Source organism: Lynx canadensis, chromosome D4 (genome assembly GCF_007474595.2).
Source record: "Lynx canadensis isolate LIC74 chromosome D4, mLynCan4.pri.v2, whole genome shotgun sequence".
Lineage (NCBI taxonomy): Eukaryota > Metazoa > Chordata > Mammalia > Carnivora > Felidae > Lynx > Lynx canadensis.
Genome location: NC_044315.2, coordinates 73594265 through 73605055, shown reverse-complemented (window position 1 = coordinate 73605055; position 10791 = coordinate 73594265). Strand labels below are relative to the sequence as shown.

Sequence of the window (10791 nt, the reverse complement as noted above, 5' to 3'; positions counted from 1 at the left end):
AGATCAAAAGTACCCAGGGCGGGGGCGCCCGGGGGGGCTCGGTCGGTTGAGCATCTGACTCTTGATTTTGGCTCAGGTCATGATCTCACAGGTTGTGAGATCGAGCCCCGCGTCGGGCTCTGTGCTGACAGCTCGGAGCCTGGATCTTGCCTCGGATTCGGTGCGCGTGTGTGTCTCTCTCTGCCCCTTCCCCACTCGCACTCTGTCTCTCTCTCTCTCTCTCTCAAACATAAGTAAACATAAAAAATAGAATGAAATAAAATAAAAAGAAGTATTCAGGTGGAAAAGGCAGCTACATATGGGGGGCCGGGGGTAGGGAGACAGGGAACGAACAGATTTGTCTATGCAATTGTAAGTGCCAGAAAGATAGGATGTTTATACAGATGGTGCTCCACTGCAGACTTAACCCTGCTTTTGAGATCTGTTCCGGGGTGCTGGCAGTACATCTACACAGTAGCGGCCATTTGCCAAATGGCATCCATGACGGACGTCCTCCAGGCTACCGATTCACTTACTGTCCTCTGGGCTCTACCGATCTGCTGGCAGATACCCCGGGGTGCTTCCTATTTCCCATTTATCCCAAAGGGTGCTGCTCTGGACCCGAGTTTCCCCAGGTTGTAAGACGAGGAGTTGGGTTTGCTGGTTCCAGATTGTTCTCCAGAAGAGCCACACTATTTGTGTTCGTATCGACAGCTAGCTCCCCCACCAAAACCCTGGTGGTGCAGCGCACAATGGCTGTTTCCCACATTCACTCCTACGCTTAATACCATCCAACTTGCTACTTTGCTCATCTGCTAGGTGGTGGTGTTTTAATGTGCACTTCTCTTTTTTTTTTTAATGTTTTAAATGTTTATTTACTTTTGAGAGAGAGACAGAGGGAGAGACAGAGCGCGAGCAGGGGAGGGGCAGAGAGAGAGGGAGACACAGAATCCCAAGCAGGCTCCAGGCTCTGAGCCGTCAGCCCAGAGACCAATGGGGACCTCGAACTCATGAACCGTGAGATCATGACCTGAGCCGAGGTCGGAGGCTTAACCCACTGAGCTCCCCAGGCGCCCCTTAATGCGCACTTCTTGAATGTCACTTGAGCCTGAACACTTCTCATTACACTTATTTGCAAGCGATCCAGTTTCTCTATGGGGGAGTTGCCTGGTCATCTCTTTGGGTAAAGAGACGCAGCAACGTTTACAGCTGGCCGGGGCGTCTGCCGTTTCCTTCATGACCCCCTCTTGTGGAAAGGCCAGCACTCAACAGGAGGGACACACTCGGATCTCAAGGGGCCAGGCAACATGACCGTGGGAGACAGGAACACCCACGGTATGGTGGGCCTTTGGCTCAAAGCAGATAGTTCCAAATGCAGTAGTTCCAAAGTACGTTTCCCAAAGTCAAGGTGATTCAGTCTTCAATTACATCGAGTGTAGACAGACACCATGAGGAGCCCATACTCCACCCCGGCCATGTGTATACCGACAGCAAAATTGATTATGGGCACCTTTTTTGATTGCTTGTACTTTTGAAATAGTCTATACTAAATCTACATCACTTTTGTAACTTTTAAGAATTAAACGGGAGCGCCTGGGTGGCTCAGTTGGTTAAGCATCTGACTTCAGCTCAGGTCATGATCTCACGGCTCGTGAGTTCAAGCCCCGCGTCAGGCTCTGTCCTGACAGCTCGGAGCCTGGAGCCTGCTTCGGATTCTGTGTCTCCCTCTCTCTCTGCCCCACCCCTGCTCACACTCTGTCTCTCTCTTTCTCTCAAAAATAAACATTAAAAAATTAAAAAAAAAAAAAGAATTTAAAAGAATTAAACTAATTAGGGGTGCCTGACTAGCTCAGTGTGTAGAACATGCAACTTCTGATCTTGGGATTATAAACTCGAGCCCCATGTTGGGTGTAGAGATGACTTAAAATAGAATCTTAAAAAAAAAAAAAAAGAATTAAACCAATTAAAAGATCTTATTCAAGGTACAGATTATAGGGTCCTGCCTTCTTGTCCACTTGTTGTAGGGAGATTCACAAGCATCCCCTCCTCCGAGGGGGCCTTCTTGGCCATGCCACCTAATGCCGTGTCCTTATCCCTCTCTGTCCCCTCGCCCTGCTTCGTTTTTCTTCACACCCTCGTCACTACCGGCACGATTCTACACAGTTCTGTGAAGCTGCTTACTCTCCGCCTCCCGGTCTACAGCAGGGGCCCCTCAAAGGCAGCATTTCCGTCTGTTACCAATCGCGGCTCTACCTCAGCGCCTTGGTACCGTAACTGGCACACATGTTCAAATAACATCTTGAAAATTAATTCCCGGGGCGCCTGGGTGGCTCAGTCAGTTAAGTGTCCGACTTCCACTCAGGTCACCATCTCACGGTTGGTGAGTTCGAGCCCCGCCTCCAGCTCTGTGCTGACAGCTCAGAGCCTGGACCCTGCTTCGGATTCTGTCTCCCTCTCTCTCTGCCCCTCCCCCAGTGCTCTGTCTCTATCTCTGTCTCTCTCTGTCTCTCTCCCTCTCAAACATAAAATAAACATAACAAAATTTTTTTAATAAAAAATAAAAATTAATTCCTGCTTAGATATCAGAGAAGATGCTCGGCTCCTTGCCAGGTTTTTTAAAAGCCTAAATGCTTTTCTTTATAAAGCACTGAGAGAAAAATCCAGAACTCCAAGAGGTAGACACCAGTTGAAAGGGTTTTTTCACAAAGTGCCTTCTATAGTCCACTCAAAACAGTATCAAATCATCTGTCTTCCCAGGTTTTCAGTCCCCCCACTACTGAGGTTTCGCTCCTGCTTTTAAAAGTTTCAGCTGCGGAGCAGGCCCCTCCCCACATAGGGAAACGGGGGCTCAACCCTGGCCCAGCCCCCCACTTCCTGGGGAATAAGGGAACCTGCCTCTTCTTACATGGCGGTGACAACACACCCCCTCAACCTTCTTGCCTTTTGGGGGCATTTGGAAAGGAGGACTCCCTCTGTCTCCTAATAAAAATAGTAACAAGCAAGCTAATAGAGCTAGATTAAAAGATTGTGGGAAAATCTCATGCTTTTGTTCTCTCTCATGTTAAAACTTTGATCTCTTGGAATGGGCAGGGCCCGAGTCCCCCCGGGCGACAGTTTATCAAGCCATCTTTTCCGCCTGCTGCCTCCCTCCCCTCCCCTCCTTTCCCCTCCCTTTCCCTTCTCTCCTCTCCCCTCCTCTTCCCCTCCCCTCCTTTCCCCCCTCCCTTTTTCTCCCTTCCCCTCCTCCCCTCCTTTTCCCTCCCCCCCCTTCTAGTCCCCAGGCTCTCCGTCCTGTTTCGTCCTCCCTTCCTTCCTCCTCACTCCTCCACAAATTGAACACCTGTCTGTGCCAGAGGCCACATGAAGTCCCTAGATGCTGCGCTGAGCACGATAAAGTCGGCTCCGAAGGACTCACACAGAACACCCCCCCACCCCGTGTTGGCGGGGGCGGGGGGGGGGGTGCTCCCAGCAAAGGAAAGAGCACTGTGAAGGTCTGGAGGTGAGAGGGGACGGAAAGGATTAGGGGGTAGTCGAGAGAGTGGGACTCTTACCTGGTTCCAGGCCCCGATAATCACCCACAGTATTTGGCCCACTCCGGGGGGTGGGCAAGGCTCCAGGGGGCCCAAGAGTTTCCCGGAACTGGAACCAGAGAAAGATCTCAGGCTCCTACCTGCCATCTGGGAAGTGGCCACAAGGTGGCAGCAGAGGACCAGTGGGGGTCCTGCGTTCAGGCCCGCGGTCAGCAGAGGCAAGGGCCCTGGTGATCAAGTCGCGTTGCACCTGTGCCCGGCCCTGGGGCAATGCAGCCCCGGCTCCAGCAGGAAGAGGCGGTCTGAGTCAGGGTGTGAGAAGGGCGTGTGTGCACGCACACACGCATATATGTATGGACGTCTGTATGTACATCGTGTATGTGTGCACATGGGTATATGTATTGTATGCACACGTGTATGCATCTATACACATGCATGTATATATGTGCATGGGTGCGTGTGGGGGTGTCTATATGAGTTCGTGCGTATATGTAGGCGTGTGTGTGTCTATGTGTGCACATACACGCGTACCCACACAGGATCACGCACGTGTGCGTATGTTTTAGCAAGGAACTCTGCTCAGTTTAGCAAGAATCCCCCTACCCTTGATATCTACTAAGTTCTTGGCCTGCCTTTAGCAAGGATCCTGTGAGGCCAGTTTAGCAGGCACTTCCCTACCCTTTCTCCTCTTCGTCATTTCATCCTCTGAACCCCTCCCCCTGCTCCTTGCTGTAAATCCCCTGCTGTCTTTGCTGTATTCAGAGTTCAACTCAGTCTCTCTCCCCTATTAACAATAGTCTTAAATAAACCCTGTACTATTTTAGCAAGTGTCCGAAAAACTGTTCTTTAACACAGCAAGAGCAGAGTGCAGAGTGGAATGAGTGAGGGGATACTGGAGGAAGGGAAGTGGCAGGTGGAGGGGGGCAGACTACGTGATTCCAAAACTCGCCTTTAGCTTCGGCCTCCCGAGTCTCCCTCTCTGTCCCCTGGCTGTCCCTGCCTCTCTCACCTGGATTCCTGCAACAGCACCCATCTCAGCTCCCTCTTTCAGGTCTCACAGCCCCCCCCCCCACCCCCCACCGCTCCACTCTGCAGCCAGAGGCTCTGCCAAAGCCCTGACCTGACCATGTCCTTCCCCTGAAAGGCCCCCAGGCAGCCCAGCTCCTCAGCCTGGCTGGCCAGCCCTGAACCTCGGAATCCTTTACTTTTCCGCCCTCCAGTAGCAGCCCAGCCCGTTTCCTCTGCTTCTGCCCCTCCCACAGAATTGTGCATCTGAATCCCACTCATTTCTCTAAACCCAGCCCACCCCTCACCTCCTCTTAGAAGCCCTCCCTGACTGTCTGCACCCCGAGCCCCTCACCTCCCAGCTTAGCAGGGCTGGTTCCCTCCCATGGGTGGACCCCTCAGGTTCCCTGAGGGCAGGAGCCATGGGAAGTGCCCTCTCCTCCTCAGTCTCGCCAAGCTGTGGGACGGGATGCTACTCCGCCATCTTGGATGGTTTGGAGACAGACTGGGTTGGGATGGTTTGGGACTGAACAGGATGGATGGGCTCTTCTGATCCTTCTTGGCTAGGGAGGGAGAGGACGTGGCCCTGGATTTGTGGCCACCATCACTGAAACCTTGGATGTCAAAACCCCTAGGGTTCGTGTGGCACGGTGAGAGGAAGACAGGTTCTGGAGCCAAACCACCTGGGGTCAAGTCCTGGCTCCACCCTTTTGCAGCTAAGTGACCTTGGGCAAGTTAGCCAGCCTCTTGATGTTCTGTTTCCCCATCTGCAAAGTGGGATAACAATAGGTTGTTGTCAGGATAAAACAAGCGAACACACATGAAAGGAACACTGAGTTGAGCACCTGGCACGGAGCTGGGGCTCATATAGCTCTTCGCTGTGATCTTGACAACTGGACTCAAATCTAGCGGCATCTGTGTGACCTTGGACAAATCATTTACCATCCGGGCCATCTACATCCTGGCCACACACACATACACGTTCTGTGTGTCCATGCATTCACTGTCTTCCTCCTCCTGGCAGACCCAAACGACCCCTCCACTGGGGCAGAAAGTTCGCTAGTGAAGCACCAGCTCCGAGCAAAGTGCTTGGCAAATAATAGGGACTCGATAAATATTTTCCAAATAGATGAACAGAGGTGGGCTTTCTTCACTGAAAAAACGGCAATAATAACCGCTGTCTCACAGGGCTGCTGTCGGCAACGAACAAGACAACACGGAAAGCACCTACACGGTTTCCTCCTTGGAGCAGGAGAGCCCGGGACTGTTATCTTCGAAGTGGACACCAGGGGGCAGCATAGGACCAAGTCACGCAGGCCACACCTGTGTCTTGCCGAGGGGAGCGGGAAGAGGGACTTCTGGGAGAAGGTGGGGGGTGGGGCTGGGCGCCTTTCAACTCCACCCTCCAAGCCCAGGCTGTCAGGGGGCCCTTCCCAGGTCTGTTCACACGCATCACTCATTCCTTCACAGAAAGGTGGACAGATTGTTGCTTTCACGTTGCTCACAGCCTAGAGAAGAGACAGTCTCTGAACAAGCAGTAATTAATGCAATGACTTTAAGTAATTAAAGCAAATAGATGTGTTCTCTGAAGGCGACCTGCAGGATGCTTTGAACACAATGACGCTGTGTTTCGGGCCGAGATGTGATGGTGAATCAAGAGGTAAGTAGGTGAAGAGGGAAGATGGTGAGCGCTGCTTTTAGGCAGGGATAACCTGTGCAAAGGCCCTGAGGCAGGAAAAAGCAGAACTCTTTAAGCTTTGGCCCCGAGAAAGGAAGAGAGTCCCTGAAGTCGCACAGTGAGAAGCAGAGCCAGGGCTGGAGCCCAGGTTTTCTGACCTCCAGTCCAAGACTCCTGGTTTCATTTCCAGCAAGCATCGTCTCTGATGTAGCAGCAGTAGCAGCTGTACTGGAAGCAAAGGAATTTTGGCCCCGATGCTGTTTGACCCAACTTCCCAAGTATCTGAGCTGATAAGAGATTTTTAATTCTGATGTCTAGACTAAGACAACGACCAAACGTCCTGCAGCAGATTGGCTGATAAGAGCCTCTATTTGGGGCAAGGGGAGGCCCTCTCTGGGATCACGTGTCAGGGGCCCTCGGCCAGGGCAAGGGGACTACTGGAGGCTGGCAGAGCTGAGCTCAGAGGCTCCTGGCAGGGTGAGGGCATCAGCTGGGAGTCAGAGACGTTTGGGAGGTGACCGTTAAGACTGGCCTTCCTCTAGACGAGCATTCCAGGGAGCCTCGGCCCAGGACAGGGCAGCCCTGCGGTATAGATAAGGTTGTACTGGAAACAAAACAGTCTCTAAATCCAAGAGGCTTAAAGCCACAAACATGTACATCTCACTCATACAGAGTCCCCCCCACCTGCCCCGGGGGGCAAACAGGACCTCCTCTTGGCTCAGCGGGGCCCCTGCGTGTCAGCCTGGGAAGAGAGCTAGGGAAGCAGAACATCTGTCCTTAAATGCCTCCACCTGGTGGCCACAGCAAGGCACGTGGCAATGCCCAGCCCTGAAGCGGGGGTTCCGGGCGACTGTCCCACGTGCCGGAAGAGGAGACCGAGGACGAACAGTGCCGATGTCCGGCTGCCAGCAGTGAGATGGACAGTCAGAGACGCCGGGGAAGCCACAGTCGGGGCCAGCCCTCGCTCCAGCGAGCATTCCCGAAGGCTGGGGCTGGGGCCAGACAACCTGCCGTGGGCAGTCATGTCATTTATCAAGCGCTGACTGTCAGCCCAGTGCTCCAGGAGCGTTATATTTAATCCCCACGACAACACTGTAGGTAGGTACTAATATTCTCTCCCGTGTTGCAAATGAGGAAACGGACGCACAGAAGGATTTTTTTTTTTTTTAAGCAACTTGGCCAAGTATGTAGATACCAGAGTGAAACATCACACGCGGGCATCTAACCTTCAAAAAGAAGGATTCGAAAAGAGAGGCAGGGGGTATTTTATAGGAAACCGTTTCCATAATAAGTGAGACGCTGCAGAGAAGATGGGTGGAGAGGATATTTAAGACACGTATCTGTCACAGGAGAGAAGTCTTAAGTCTTGTCTGTAGTTCTCTCCAAGAGATTTCAGTCAGGATTTATGGCTTTTCGGTGCCTGTTTTGTTCTTTTCCAACGATTCCCGCGTTCTTATCTGGAGACGTGTCTAAACCCATTGAATGGTTGAGATGACCGACTGTGAACATCTCGCCACGGCCTCTCCACCTCTGTGTGTGTGCGTGGCCGGCTGGCTCTGGATGTCCCCCTCCCTCTCCCTCTCCACACACACACACACACACGCACACTCACTTCACTTTTGCCAACCATCCAAAAGGAAGGCGGGCATTCATGATAGCCCGTCCCCGAACACCGCAGGGTGTGTGTCCCCAGAGCAGGACATTCCCCTCCACAATCCCACACCAGCTCCACATCGGAGATAACCAGCATTAACTGGGCAACATCACCTAACACGAACAACACGAACACCTAACACCTAACATCACGTTTCCCTGGTGGCCTCCCAAACGTTCTTTGTGGCTTCTATTTTTTCCCAGTCCAGGATCCAATCAAACATGGCGTATGGCATCGGGCTGTGATGTCTCCCCTACTTTGTTCCTCATGGTCCTAGATCCTTTGGAGAACCCAGGCCAGATGTCCTGCGGAAGGTGCCACGAGATTCCCGTGTTAGCCTCAGGCCAAACATCTCTGGCAAGGGTGGTATCTCACCATGGCCAAGGTCCAGCCTGATGGCCCGTGAGGGTGGGGACTGCCAGGTCTCCCAGCACCAAAGCACACTCCCCTCTGTAGTTAACAAGTAATCTTTGGGGGGGGACACTTCAAGATACTGAGGGTATCCTGCCACCCGATGCCTCTTACCCTGTGGTTCTAGCACGCATTGATGATTCTTGCGTCACTGATCACACTGGAGGCTACAGTACGTTAGCCTCTTTTTACAGTCTTGTAACAAATCTTCTAATTGTTCAGACAGACAGAGAAGACCTGGCTTCTTTGGCTTGCAGCACCGCCTAAGCCTGCCCTCAGGCTCAGTGCTTTTCAGGTCACACCGCAGGCAGGTGCAAGGAGGGTGGGCAGGCACCAGCCCTGGCTCAGTCACTGAATGGCTGTGGGGCCCAAGGGTGGCCTTGAACCAGCAGCACTGACTCGCCCAGGGAAAGTACTGGAAATGCAGGTTTGCGGTCGGAACCTACATCCAGCAAGGTCCCAGGGGATCTGTGTGCCTGGGACTGTCTGAGGAATGACCTGGGGAACACCCCGAGCTTCTCTGAGCCCCAGCCTTCCCAGGTGAGACCAGGGTCAGACAGACTCATTGCTGAGGTCTGGCTTTTTCCGAAAAGCGGATTCTGATACCTGCCTGCACCAGAAGGTGATGATGGTGATGACAGCAACTATCATTTCTAAGGAAGGGAAATGAGCTCGGACATTTAGCCAAGACCTCTCAATGGCACGTCGGTAATGAACAAGAAGAGTGGCGTTGACAAAGGAGGGCCCTGGAGGGGTGTGTGTTAATCAGAAATTTGATTTTGTTGGGTTGACTGTGCGGTCCCGGGGCCACACAAACTTTCTGCCTGAAGGTCCCCCTCCTAAAGAAAGAAAATGGGACAGGCACCAGCGGGGGGGGATGGCAGTGGGGGCGGGGAGGGAGCAGGGCAGAGCCAGGCGGGGCAAAGCCTACCATTGTCTTGAAGGGTCTTCAGCCTCAGGTTTTAGCTTCCGTCTGTACACCACGTCCTCCTTCTGCTTCATGACGTATCCATAGTTGCTTCGATATGTTAAAAACTGTTTTGACTTGCCAACAGAAGGGAATAAGCTTCCTGCCCTATCGGCCCCATGTCCCTTGTCCCATGGCGCAGCCCCAGGACCCAGTGGTCTGTGAAGTTGGTGAAGCAGGCGTCCTAAGGTCACGGGTACACCTGCCTGAGGACCCGCCCACAGCCTCCGAAGGGGCTCAGATTTGTCCAGAGTCACACCTGGAGATGATTTCTCTCTGCACAATCCTCACCTGTGCCGAGTACTTGCATGTGCAAAGGTCTCACCTCCAACCACCCTTCCCATCAGGTTTTATACCAGCCCCATGGGCCCTGCTGGTCAGGGGTTATGAATGTCCCCCATTCTACAGATGAGAAAACGAAGGCCAGGAGAAGCAAAACAACTCATCCCAGATTACCTAGCAAGTTACTGGCAGATTCAGCGTTGCACAGACTCAGGTGTTCTCATTTCCAGACCAACGAGTCTTCTGCTGGCCCGTCCTACCAGTCTCGTCCCTTCCCCCGCGAGGTCCTGCCAAAGGGCTCCCAGGTTCCTCTCGTGCTGCCAGGGGCAGAGAGAGGCCGGCTCCCTCCTGCCTGCTGCAGGGCGGCCCCAGCCTCGGGGGAGGGGGCTCTCCAGCGGTGGGAGCCCGGTAAGGGGGCTGCTGGAGACTCGTCAGCTCTCGGAGCAAGGCAGCGGCAGACGGGCCCCTTTCCGGGAGAGGCCTTGACAAGGAGTCAGGTGGAGGGTGCTTTCTCACAACCCTAGCTAACCTGCCCCAGGAAGCGGTGAGCTTCCTGTCCGGAAGCGGTCCAAGCAGAGGCCAGCTGACCTCACTCTCCAACAGGGGTGCTGATGAGGGTAGAAGGCCAAGCACCGTGTTGAACCTCTGAAGCCGCTTTTATTAGGAAGGTGGAGCAATCCTCAGTGCTTTGACCCTTCCCGTCATTTTCAGCTCCCCCATGAGGGCTGGTGGAGGACCTCAGAGCTGAAGGCCATCCCTACTGTCCCCGTGTGATCTGGCAGGGAGAGCAGTGGTCTCCTGGAGAGCAGATGACCACAGAGCTAGAAATCAAGAAACCTCCATCCAGTCCCACAGCTTTGTGGATGCTGTGTGTCATTGAGCAAGTCACTTCACCTCTCTGAGCTGTCAGTTCCCTTCCAGAGAGTGGTTAATACTGCTCCTGCTATCTCAGAGGGTTGGCTTTGGAAGCTCTCAAGAAATGGACAAGGGACCAGATTTTCAAAATATACCCTCTGCTGTCTAGAAGACCTTAGTATACCATTACCCGATTTTTCAGATGAAAAAACTAAGGCCCAGAGAAAAGAAGCAGCTTGCCAAGGTCACACAGCATGTCAGAGACAGACTCAGGACTTGAACCCAGGGTTCCCGGTCACAGTGCAGAGCTGGTTAAGGAGTCCCTGTGGCCTTGGAGCAGGAGTTAACCTGACTAAACAGGGGGACACTGGCTATCTTCCCCCTTCCTAGAATGGCAGGTGTCTCTTCTGGAAAACCTCATGGCTCTGAG

General features: G+C 53.2%; 2 long non-coding RNA genes across 2 annotated transcripts; one reads left to right on the top strand and one right to left on the bottom strand.

The window, feature by feature from the left end:
• The first annotated feature begins 3246 nt into the window (after window positions 1-3246).
• Window positions 3247-6104, top strand: LOC115499798. Its single transcript, XR_003964298.1, has 2 exons — window positions 3247-3478; window positions 5703-6104. It is a non-coding gene; the product is annotated as an uncharacterized LOC115499798 (long non-coding RNA).
• A 1337-nt stretch (window positions 6105-7441) lies between these two features.
• Window positions 7442-10006, bottom strand: LOC115499797. Its single transcript, XR_003964296.1, has 3 exons — window positions 9681-10006; window positions 9189-9292; window positions 7442-8151 (listed from the first exon to the last, which is right to left on the bottom strand). It is a non-coding gene; the product is annotated as an uncharacterized LOC115499797 (long non-coding RNA).
• Window positions 10007-10791: the final 785 nt, after the last annotated feature.